Below are 12,929 nucleotides of genomic sequence, written 5' to 3' on the forward strand. Positions count from 1 at the left end.
ATTAAAAAGCAAATATGAAAAGTACAAAACTAATGATTGTAGGAGACATGTAAATTATGCTTATTAACAGATCATTTTGCTACATTCCTTGATCACGCTGCGTTGGTCCACGAAGCAAATGCAATGTATGGTGCCCAAGCCCCACGCGATGAATCTCTATATGTTGTCTTAGGCAGTCTTAATCAACAATCCGATGTGACTGTCTGATTGGGCTTTCTAACAAATTCCGGACAACGACCATTTCGCTTGGTTCTTCATTTGATCGGTTCAACCAAGCCAACTATGTCTATAAATTATTTTAAATTTATATAATACTATATATAATAATAATCTGGATACCCAAAAAAACAAATATCAAAAAATGATCTAATTACACTTCACGCTCCAAATTTTTGATGATTCAATCAATCCGGGATGAAAGAGACAATATCTCACTCGGGGGAGAGAACGAGGAAATCTCATATAGTAAAAAATTTATTAGAATGCTACATACTAATAAAAATTTGTCAAAATATTGGATAACCTAACTTACTATAACTCATAGCGAGTTAAGTCTGCACACTTGACAGCTTTTTTTAGATTACGTAATTCGCTATATAGTGTAGTGATTTTTCCCAATCAACTCGTCAGTCTATATGGCACTTTTCTGACAAAAAGTCACTGCATATTCCAGCGAGTTTAGGAGAGAGAATTTTTAAAGAAAATTTATTACTTTACATCAATATTTATTACTTTATTTTAAATTTTCTCTCCTCCTTTATTTTATAGCACATAATCACATTAGCTTTTTTTAGATTATGTAATTCGCTATATAGTGTAGTGATTTTGCCCAATCAACTCGTCAGTCTATATGGCACTTTTCTGACAAAAAGTCACTGCATATTCCAGCGAGTTTAGGAGAGAGAATTTTTAAAGAAAATTTATTACTTTACATCAATATTTATTACTTTATTTTAAATTTTCTCTCCTCCTTTATTTTATAGCACATAATCACATTTTTCTCTCTCTTATAAACATATTTGTAGCAATTTACAGAAGAGATTTTCTCTTTTCTCTCTTGGCTATTAAATACAATTAGTAATTAATTAATTTTCCTGAATCTAAACTTCCTAAAGTATTTAAAGAGTTTAGAAATAATTTAAAATACTTACTTTATTCCACTTACTAAACAAAATTTTCCTTCCTTCTTTACCAAATGTGTATACACACACACACACACACACATATATATATATATATATATATATATATATCTTTGTTAAAAATTAAGGTAAAAATCTTTGATTTGTTTAGCTTCCTCGATTTTCAAATCAATTTTGTTTAGATTTTAATTAATTGAATTTTTGTTTGTAAGAGTTGCAGCAGCAACACCTATGCGAAACAATAGTTAATTTCAAATTTTATTTTTGTGAAGAAAAGAAAACAAAAAAAATAGGAGCAAAAATGAAGAACCCTAGCAGTAGGAAAAGAAGGAACACAGCAGGGATAGATGATAACATGTTGACTAAGCGTAAAAAACGACCTGATTCTATCTTGCAAGCTCCACCACCTCCGTTGAAAAGAAATATGAGCTCGCAAACACAGTAAGGGAACTTGTGCCAAATACAAAATCAGTTAGTTTAGTATTTTGTTTTTTTATTTTATTTTCATTAGTAATTATTTTTTTAAATAATGGTTTTTACGCTACTTTGCACTATTTGCCCACTGAACTTTTATGGTGACAATTTCTGGATTCAACATCATCTTCAATAGTTTTATGGTGAATGCATTTGGTATTTTCATATTTTATATTATATGTGTTTGCCATTTTTTTAAAAAAATTTATTGGTAATGAATTTTATCAAAAATTAATAACGACAAGAGAGAGAAAAGAGAAAATTAGATATAAATTTTATGGGTGAAGAATTTCTCCAGTAATTGGAGATAAGTTATCTCTAGTGACCCTCAAAACTATGTCGTTTAGAATTAAGGAAGGGTGTTTCTGTAATTTTGTTTATTTTTTATCACGAATTTTACTGAAACACCCTTCATTAATTTTCTTAAAATTACAGAAATATCCTGCATTAATTTAAAATGACATAATTTTGGGATAACTTATCTATAGAGACCGGAGAAATACTTAACCTAAATTTTATTTGTAATAAATTTTCAAAATCAAATACACTCCTTAAATACTTTAGGAAACTAGCATTTGCAAATTACTATAAAACGTGATTATGAGAGAGAAAACATGATTATATGCTATCAAATAAAGGAGGAGAGAGAAAATTAAAATAAAGTAATAAAAATTGATGAAAGTAATAAATTTTCTTTAAATTTTGTCTCTCCTAAACTCGTTGGAACATGCAACAACTTTTTGTCAAAAATGTGCCACATGGATTGACTCATTGACTGACCAAAATTGCTACACTGTGTAGCGAGTTACGTGGCCTCAAACTGACTGCCACATGTTCAGACCTAACTCACTAGGTGTTGTAGCGAGTTAGGTGGCGTGACATTTTGAAAAATTCTTATTGGAGCATGGCACTCAGGTAATATTTTGCCAAAAACGTGGCAAAAAGGTCGTTGTTCCAACAAATTCCATGTTGATTTGATGGAAAGTTATTTGGTGGTAATTGGTAGACCTAGTTGTAACATTATGTTTGGAAAAGTCCGCATTTATATGAAGAGAAAAACTTTGGTGAATCGGGAGCACCGAATTCGGTGCTTCCTTTTACTAAAAAAAAGTAAGACTTAAATGGAAATATAAAAAAAAAAAGTATGGGTAAAAAGGGAAAAAAAATTCCTTTTTAATAAAAAAGAGCACCGAGTGCCCCAAAGTTTTTTTGCGTTTTAAGTGTGTCCTGAAGTCTTCTGACGCAAATGAGTACATTTATACTACTCTCAGAGAAGACGTAAATAGTACAACAATTGATGAGAATGTTGTTTTCTTGAAGTTTTACAATGAAATCCTTGATGAAAAAGTCTTACTAAGTGTGTACTTTGGGTATAGAGGACCCAATGAATACGTACAATTGATGAGAATGTTGATTTCATAAAGTCTTACAATGACATCCTTAATGTATAATTCTTGCTAAGTGCGTGACTTTAGGTAAAGAAGACCCAATAAGTACAATAATTGATGAGAATGTTCATTTCGTGAAGTTACCTTTAATTACCTGATGAAGAAGTTGCTCTTGAAAAAATTTAATGGTGGTGGACAACAAGCTGAGCATATGGCATGATAAGCTACAACGATGGACTTTATTTTGGTATGATGCCTTCTCGTTCACCAATATATTTAGAACTCCATATCATGAAAGCATTATGTCTCCACGTTATTTGTTGAGCACAAATCTATGGTTAATTGCGTCCTGGTGCACAGTTTTCACATTATGTTGGTCGGATGACTTTTTCTCTTACATTGCATATAATTCTGTTCCCTACCTATATAATCACTTCCTTCCATATTTTTTCCTCTTTCTTAGGATCGAAAAGGATTACTTAATCCCAAAGGATTGAAAATGTGCTTGTAGCATAGGACGATAATATGATGGTAACACTAGTCGTGGCAATTACAAATATCATCCAAAGAGGCATGACTTAGCGAAGAGAAAAAAAACACTATAGAGGGAAAATTGCTAATAACTTAAACTCCCAAACCCCGAAATACACAAACACACACACACACCCCTTAAATTTTTTCACATTCTTATCTCTTTTTAAATTCTTCGACATGGGCACTTCCATCATAAACACACTCAATGTCCGCGTCGGAGGATTCAGCGACATTGGCAATTTACACAAAGCGAATTTGCAACAACATTGTTAAAAGAGCGTTTAAACCAGAATCACCCGAGTTTTTTTCTGAACCAACACCATGACTGGAGCATGTGCCATTAATTTCTTGGCCTAGTTTTCCCAACTCAATAATGTATATGGTGCAAGGTGTAAATGGGCTGGGCTGGGAAAGGCTTTGGCTTAAATAGGTCGGGCCTGAGTAAAAAAACATTGGGTATGGTCTGACCTATTAGCCTGTGTAGGCCCCAAATTACAAGTCTGGCCTGACCTATATTTAAAAAAATAAAAGCCTTGGCCTAGGCCTGTTTAAGCCTATTAAACATTCAACAATTAAAAGAATAACTAAAATAATATTATTTTATTATTCAAAATATTAAAATAATAACTTTATTTATTATATTTTAAATAAATAATATGATATAAGACGGCCTATAGGCTTATAGGCTATACATATACAAAAAAGCCTAATGGCATATTTTCTAAATAGGTATTTTTAAAAGCCTAGGCCTGTTCTATTTTACTATTTATAACAGGCCAAGCCTGACTTAATATAGGCTAGGCCGTAGGGCCCTGTAGGCCGGCCTAGCCCATTTACACCCATACATGCAATAATATATATGGATTTGACACGTATATTTAATGAAGAGAATGATGAAGGCAATGACTACGCATAATTTTTACCTTGAGTTAGCAGATTCAGAATTCAAATGGGTATTAGAACACAAGACAAGGAGATTGGGAAGTAGTTATAAAGATAACAACACAATAACTTTAACGAAAAGTGAAAAATAAATAATGATAAGAGGGAAGAACCTTTAAATTAAATTAGAGTCAACATATAAAAAATTGTATATAGTAAAAGAATTATATTATATTTCACTATTTGTGACGATATTGAATATCCATTGCAAAATGTAAATATCAATCTGTCGCAAATTTCATCGCAAGTTATCACCGTCACAGATTCCATCGCTTATTACGACGGATAAACATCATACATTTGTCGCAAATTTATCTCCCCAGCTTTGTGACGTCTTATGCGGTCATGAAATGTTTCGTCACTATTTTTGTCGCAGTTCTACAAAAATTATGACGGAAAATATTCACCTCTCAATGTGCGATGGTCTTGCATCGGAACTGCGTCCGAATCTGCGATGGGTTTTCTGTGACGGAATCTTGACCTTTATTCTGTCACAATTTGTTGTTCGTCGCAAATTTTGTGGCAAACTGTGAGAGATTCCCACCCCCTGCCCTGCAGATTTCCGTTATTCGAACTATATTTTCTAGTACTGTTTGTTAATCTGATCGGGTAATACTTATTTTTTTTTTAAAAAAAAAAGATAAATTAAAGCGAAACAACATCTTTTTTAAAGCAACAACCAAATGCAAAATCTTTAAGTTATAATTCACAAATACACACCACACAAAAAATAAAATGCTATTAAGCATTTAAAGTTAAGAAAAAATGAAATTGAAATGAAAAGTGAAAACCCTATGTAAGTTGGATTGGAATTTGAATGTATAAAAGACATGAGGAAGAGCTAATTTAAAATTTGAAAAGTGATATTAATTTTATTTTTTAGTAATGATCCTATGAATAATTTTTTTTCCTGTAATTAGGGAGGGCCTAAGTCCAAAAAAATGAATTACAAAGATGCAAAAGTTCTATAGTTATAAAAAATAAGTAAATCCACATCTAGTAAAATAATCATTTGAGGAAGAGGCTTGTTGACGATAATAATATCCTCTTTCATGTCAAGACCTTGTTTCGTAAATCAATCCTTGCATTTGTTGACAGACATAATTTTAGATAATTTTGAATAAACATAATTTTAAATTTACCGAGACAACATAGAAATTATTGTAAAGTAATTTTGAATATAATATATATATATATATATATATATATATATATATATATATATATATATCCAAGTCATAAAATTTAATTAATGACCCACTAATTTAATATTCCGATTGAGTTGATAATCAATTCGGATTAATTAACCTTTGCTTCGGCCACAATCAACTGCAAATTTTCTAAAATATTGACATTGTCATTTTTAAACATTAGAATCAGGCTGCGATGTGACTGTTTGGTTGTTCCGTTCTAATAAATTTGATATTGTTTTGAAGGCAAGTAATCAGGCACCAGTTGTTAGTTACGATGTACCGACACTAACACGGGACACGAGATACAACATAACACGCTGACACGTTAATTCTAAAAAATATTATTTTTTGACACGTTGGGACATGTTTTAATATTAAATAATATTTTTAGGGTCAGGATCATTTTACACCAGTGTAAGTTACTCTCTCAATCTTGTCCGTTGATTCCATTTATATCTAACGGCTCAAATTTTTTAGTAATGTTAACCATTGGATACAAGTGGATCAATGGTCAAGATTGAGTGTAAGATTTCTAACTCTTACACCAGTGTAAGAATATCTTGCCCCATATTTTTAATATATATAATATAATCTTTATTTAATACATATAACAGTTCATAATAAGTCATATAACCAATCAAATATTCAAATTTCATAACATAAACATAAATAAAAATAATTTTTTGTGCCTTGTTAATTTTTCATGTCAAATTTTATAACAGAAAAAAAATTAATTTATAAATTATTTTTTATATTTAGTAAATAAAATAAAATTAAGACCTAAAATAAACGTGTCGAAGCATTGATTGTGTATTGAAAAAAGTTGAATGCATGTCAAAAAAACGTGTCAGAGCATTAATCATGTGTCCCAAAATATTGACAACGTATCGAAATGTATTGGTGTTCAACACACACAATTTGAAAAACAAAGCGTATCCGTGCTTTGTGGATTGTCAGACCCAGACTTACCATTAGGTTTGAAATAGTCCGCATCTATCAACCAATATGGAGCTACGCGATATTACCAACTTTGTTTTGGTAAAATTTATGAGATTAAGATTTTTTATGTAGTAACAGATAATTTAATTTTTTATATATACATAAAAATATATGAAATATATATGGGGTTATATAAAAAAAAGAGAGAGAAAAAATTAAATATTTTATATATTTTTGATATATGTATAGAAGATAAAATTATCACATATAATATGAGAATATTAATCCCAATTTACATAAATAAACGAACAAATTGTTACCTCGACTTTTTAAGTACGTTCTCCTCCGCTATCTCTTTGAATCTTCCTTTTTGCGTGTACAACCATAAAAAATTGGGACCAGCCTAAATGCATTTTTTTCTTTATCAGATAACGTGTAATTATTTATTTATTTTTCAAATTTACAAAATCTTTAATTTAAGCTAAAATGATTGAATTCTTTTCTTTCTATGAGACTCGTTGCAATAACGAAGTAACTGACAAACACCAAAATAATAATTCACATTACTTAAAAGGAAATTACCTTCATTAACTGTTAAGTTTATTTTTTTATTATCTATTTATCATGATTATTTATTTTTATTTATAATTAAAAATAAATTAACTACATCATTAACATGACTTAAATTAAGCTATTCCTTATTTGATTAAAAACTATTTCTGATATCATTAGAAGAATTCTTATTTATGATATATTAGAAAATTATTAGATAATAATATAAAACATTAAATTATTAAAATTTGATTATTAGTTTTTAAAAAAAAATATAATAAAAAATTAAATGGAAATAGAAAATTTATTATTATAACTATAATATATCAAAATAACCTCGTTACCAAGAGATGTTTTACTAAAGCAAAAAATACTAAATAAAAAATACATGAATTGAATAGTAAGGAGTTGATTTCAAATAAGCTTTTTTGGCTATAAAAGTGACAACACCCTCTTGTCAGCTGAGGCTCTTTCATAAGTAAAGCTTCAATCTTCCGTTCGTTAATCTGATCAGAGTGAGAGGACAATTAATCGAATGGCAAGAGTTTCTTGTAGGTTGTTTTCCTTTCTTTGTTGTCTCCTTGTCATGATCATATCTCAAACCAGCGCTCAGCCAAACTATATATGTACATCACCAATAGTGAAACTGGGCCGGGCTGGCCTACAGAGGTCTATGGCTCGGCCTACATCAGGTTAGACCTGACTTAGTATATATTGTATAATAAGTCGGGTTCGGACTTTAAAAAAGTCTGTTTAATAAAAAGGTCGTAGGCTCACTTTCAAAAGATCGGGCCTATAAGCATCATTATTTATAACTTAATTATATTCGATTATATTTTAATAGAAATCTTACTTTATTTCTTATATAGGAGGAACCAACATCTCAACATGTTAGATTGTGTGTATGAATATATTAAAAGATTTTTGGGAGAGATTATACTTACTACAAGCATCATGATGTGTTTGTTGGATTCATGTAGTTATTTTAATTTACATAGTATGGATTTGTTTATCTGATGAAATATATGTTATTTAGTTTGAGTATTTTGTTTTTGAAAATGACTTAAATGCATATTGTATTAGTTTTGTTATGATTCATGATTCTGCTTGGACGTTAAAATTATGATTTTTGGTGTAGCAACAAAATTTGAGTACTTTGTAAAGTTAATTCATGGTTATGCTTGGAAGTTAAAAATTAACTGGCTAACGGGCCAAGTCAGGCCATTAATTTTTTTTTATAAACGGGTCAAACTAGGCTAACAGTTAGACTCATACTAGACTTGGGCCAGGCTAAATTGAAATTTTTTTACGTAGGCTTGGACTTTTCAAGAAAAATCTTGGCCAGCCCAGCCACTTTCACCCCTAATCACGAATGCTTATGTGATAAAGGAAATTACACAGGAACAGTGGCCAAAGTGCCACTGTTGAAAAAAAACACACCAAAATACCATGATTGAGTTTTTATGAGTTTAGCTTCCACAATTTATTTAATTAAATAGTTGCGCTTATTATCATTCTAATGTTAACAAACCGGCTTAAGATGAGGTGTTACATTCTCATCCTTATATGCTCAACTTCCATGATTGAGCTAATCTCTCCTTATTTTTTCTTGCGCATAAATGCGATATGACTGTTTTGTTGGGCCTTTCCAAGAAATTCCATATTGTTTTGATGGCAAGTAATTAGGTAGTAGTTGTTAGACCCAGACTTTTTTTTTAAATAAAAAAAGGCCCAAACTTTAACATTAGGTTTGAAAAAGTCTGCATGTGTGTCCACTTCTAATTTTATTATTTGATGACATGTATGCCGCTTGAAGTAACAAAAAAATTATCATCACGAGCACGCACCTCCGTTGTGAACCAAAAACACTTCCACAATGACTTGGTTTTTATTTTTCACATTTAAAAAAGAGAGTTGTAACATCCTCTATAACTGACTAGGATAGAGGATATCACATTAATTCTTAAGTGAAATTCTAACGCAGCAGATATGAAACAAGGCATATGACAAAATATTCTTAAACTTTAATTATACAGAAGTCAAGTTCACTATTACATCAGAAATACATCATAATCTAAACTATTTAGAAATATTTTCTTTCTATTAATTTGCTCCACTAAGCTCCATATAGTCTTCAAAGTCTTTACCATAGTGTTTATCCTACTCCAAAGCTACATATACTGACTTGTTTACTCTGAAAAGGTTAGCATAAAAACAAACACACGTGAAATAAATCTCAGTAATATTGGGGTTTTTGAACTATAACCAATCCAGCCAGTTTAGTGGAAAATATCATTCTCACAGAATAAAATTTATAATAAGAAAATAATATCATAAACAATAAATATAAGCCCAACCTTTGTGGGTTCTTCATTCAGTTATACCCAAACCTTTGTGGGTTATACCCAAACTTTGTGGGTTCTAGATACATATATAGGAACGTGTAATCTTTAAATGAAATGACTATTGCTCAATTCTGGAGCGCCCAAACTCTGTGGGTTCTGCATGTGAAAGGTTCTGTATGGCGGAGCTCAAGCCATGATAAGACGTCTCTTACCCTATAATCATTCTGATCCCTTATGGGTCAGTCACATCAGAACCATTCGAGGCAATACAGTCACAAATAATTTCATATCTCTAAATTTTTCCAACAACTCTATTTCTTTGACCATTAAATGTGACATGTGAAGAGATTTTCTGCTTAAAGTATCAGCTACCACATTAGCTTTTCCTGGATGATATTTAAGTTCAAAATCATAGTCTTTCAAAAATTCCATCCACCTCCTTTGCCTCATATTCAATTCTTTTTGGTCAAATAAATATTTAAGACTCTTATGATCACTAAAAACCTCAAACTTGACTCCAAACAAATAATGTCTCCAAATCTTAAAGGCAAAAACTACTGCAGTCAATTCTAAATCATGAGTTAGATAATTTTCCTCATAAGTCTCCATTGTCTTTATGCATAAGCTACAATTTTTCCTTCTTGCATTAAGACACATCCTAATCCCTTCCTAGATGCATCACTGTAAATCTCAAATTTTCCTAATGGATTGGGAATTATTGAAATTGATGCAGATGTCAACTTATTCTTCAAATCTTGAAAACAATCTTCACATTCTTGTGTCTAAACAAAAGGAACTCCCTTTCTAGTTAACCTAGTTAAAGGTAACATTAGTTGTGAAAATCCCTTAATAAATCTTCTATAATATTCTGTCAATCCTAGGAAACTCTTGATCTCAGTGATAGTCTTAGGTCTCTCCCAGTGTATTACAACCTCAATTTTACTAGGATCAACTGTCACTCCTTCTTTTGAAATAACATGCCCTAAGAACTTAACTTCTTCCATCCAGAATTCACATTTTGAAAGTTTGGCATACAATTGTTTATCTTTTAAAATTTGTAAAACTATTCTTAAATGTTCCTTATGCTCCTCTTTATTCCTAGAATATATTAAAATATCATCTATAAACATCACTACAAATTGATCTAGGTAAGGTCTAAAAATTCTATTCATATAATCCATAAATACTGCTGGAGCATTTGTCAATCCAAAAGGCATCACTAGATACTCATAATGTCCGTACCTAGTCCTAAAGGCTGTCTTTGGAATATCTCCAGTCTTAATTTTGATCTGGTGATATCCTGACCTTAAATCTATTTTAGAAAACACTGTGGCTCCTCTCAACTAATCTAAAAGGTCATCTATCCGAGGCAAAGGATATTTATTTTTAATGGTGACTTTGTTTAATTGCCTATAATCCACACACAACCTCATACTTCCATCTTTTTTCTTGACAAAGAGCACTGGTGCTCCCCAAGGTGACACACTTGGTCTGATGAACTGCTTTGATAGAAGTTCCTCTAATTGTTTCTTTAGTTCAACAAGCTCTACAGGTGGCATCCTATAGGGTGCAATAGAAATTGGCCCAACTCCAGGTATTAGGTCAATAGAGAATTCAATTTCTCTGTTTGGGGGTAAACCTGGAATTTTATTCGGAAAAACCTCCAAACATTTAGGGTTTAGGGACAATAGGGATACTGCCTGCATCAGGTTTAGCCTTTGCTTCTGAAAGATTAAAGAGAACATATCCTTGTGCTCCATCTAACAAACTCTTCCTAAGCTGGGAAGTTGACAAGAATAAAGATTCTTTGGGAAGTTCTGACTCTCTTGTGAAAATTATACTTTTATTATGACAATCAATGACCACACAATTAGCAGACAACCAATTCATACCAAGAATCACATCTATATCAATCATAGGCAAAAAAACTAAATCTACCTCAAATAATTTCCTTTCGATTTGAAAATGACAATTTCTACAGACTTGAGAGGTGATTATCTTTTCTCCAGTAGGAAGAAAGATGTCAAGATAAGAAGGTAAAATGGAAATTGGTAATTTTAACTTTTGAGCAGAAGATAAGGATATGAAAGAATGAGTAGCCCCAGAATCAAAAAGTACACTTATAAGAGAATCTTGTATTAAGCCCGTACCTTGAACCAAGTTTGAAGCTTGAGCCGCTTCCTGACCATTTAGGGTGAAAACTCTTCCTCTTGTTGTAGGTTGGTTTGATGAATTCTGACCTTGATTCTGAGGAAAATTCCTCAATATATGTCCAGGCTTTCCATACTTAAAGCACACACCTCTTCATGCCAAGCATTCTCCAACATGATTTTTCTTGCATTTTGGACATACTTGAATCTGGAAATTCGTCTGACCCGCATTCTTCTTCCCTCAATTGCTAGAAAAATTATTTCCCGAGTTGCCCGTGGAAACCTTCCTTTGTTGTTGTCATCATTCCTTCTCCGATTTGAGGCTCTGTCTTTTTCTCTTGCATCCTCAGCCCCCTTCATACTTGCTTCAATATCTCCTCACCTGTTTATTAATGATGAAAAATTCCTGATTTGGTGTCCTATTATCATACTTTTTCGTTCAGGTTTTAGTCCAGATTCAAATTTAGTTGTCAACCATTCCTCATTAGGTTGATTTTGTAGATAGTTAGAATATCTGGACAGTTCTTCAAATTTTGTCACATATTGTCCAATGGTCATGCTTCCTTGTTTCAGTTCAAGGAATTCTATTTCTTTTCTGTTTCTTACACTTTGAGGAAAGTATTTTTCCAAAAAGGCATCTTTAAAGATTGTCCAAGTAATCTCTGTTCCTTGGCTTTGGAAATATCTTTTGGTATTTGTCCACCAATGCTCTGCTTCTCCAATCAATAAGTATGTGGCAAAGTTTACACGATGAGTATTAGGATAGTCCATTACCAGGAATATTTTCTAAAGTTCTTTCACTCATTCCATGGCTGCCTCAGGGTTATAATCTCCACGAAAAGTGGAAGGTTTATGCTTACGGAATTCAGTGAGTCCTTTATAATCAGAATTAAGTCCTCCCTGAGTATTTGAAGTTCTAGGTCCATTTTCACTTTCAGAATTATGGGTGTGATTTCTGGTTGCGCAATCATCCCTCAGCTCCTGAATAATTTGTTGATTAGTCACAGTTAGTTCTCTAATAGCTTCTGCCACTCGGGTAAACGCATCCGTTTCTGGGTTAACTTCTGGTTCAGAAGTTGAAGAAGATATATGTCTTGTATCTGCCATAGATCTACATATATTGTTTTATGATAGTGAGTTGATCAGACTCATTAAAATAATTCAAAATATGCATGATCTATAACAAAATACACGCAACTATAATGGTTTAGGTCTTTTATTTACCTGAACCGCTGCTCTGATACCATAAAATGTAACATACTCTATAACT

Source organism: Gastrolobium bilobum, unplaced genomic scaffold (assembly GCF_033153095.1).
Source record: "Gastrolobium bilobum isolate Gb01-03AN ecotype WA unplaced genomic scaffold, APGP_CSIRO_Gbil_v1 utg11931, whole genome shotgun sequence".
Classification (NCBI taxonomy): Eukaryota; Viridiplantae; Streptophyta; class Magnoliopsida; order Fabales; family Fabaceae; genus Gastrolobium; species Gastrolobium bilobum.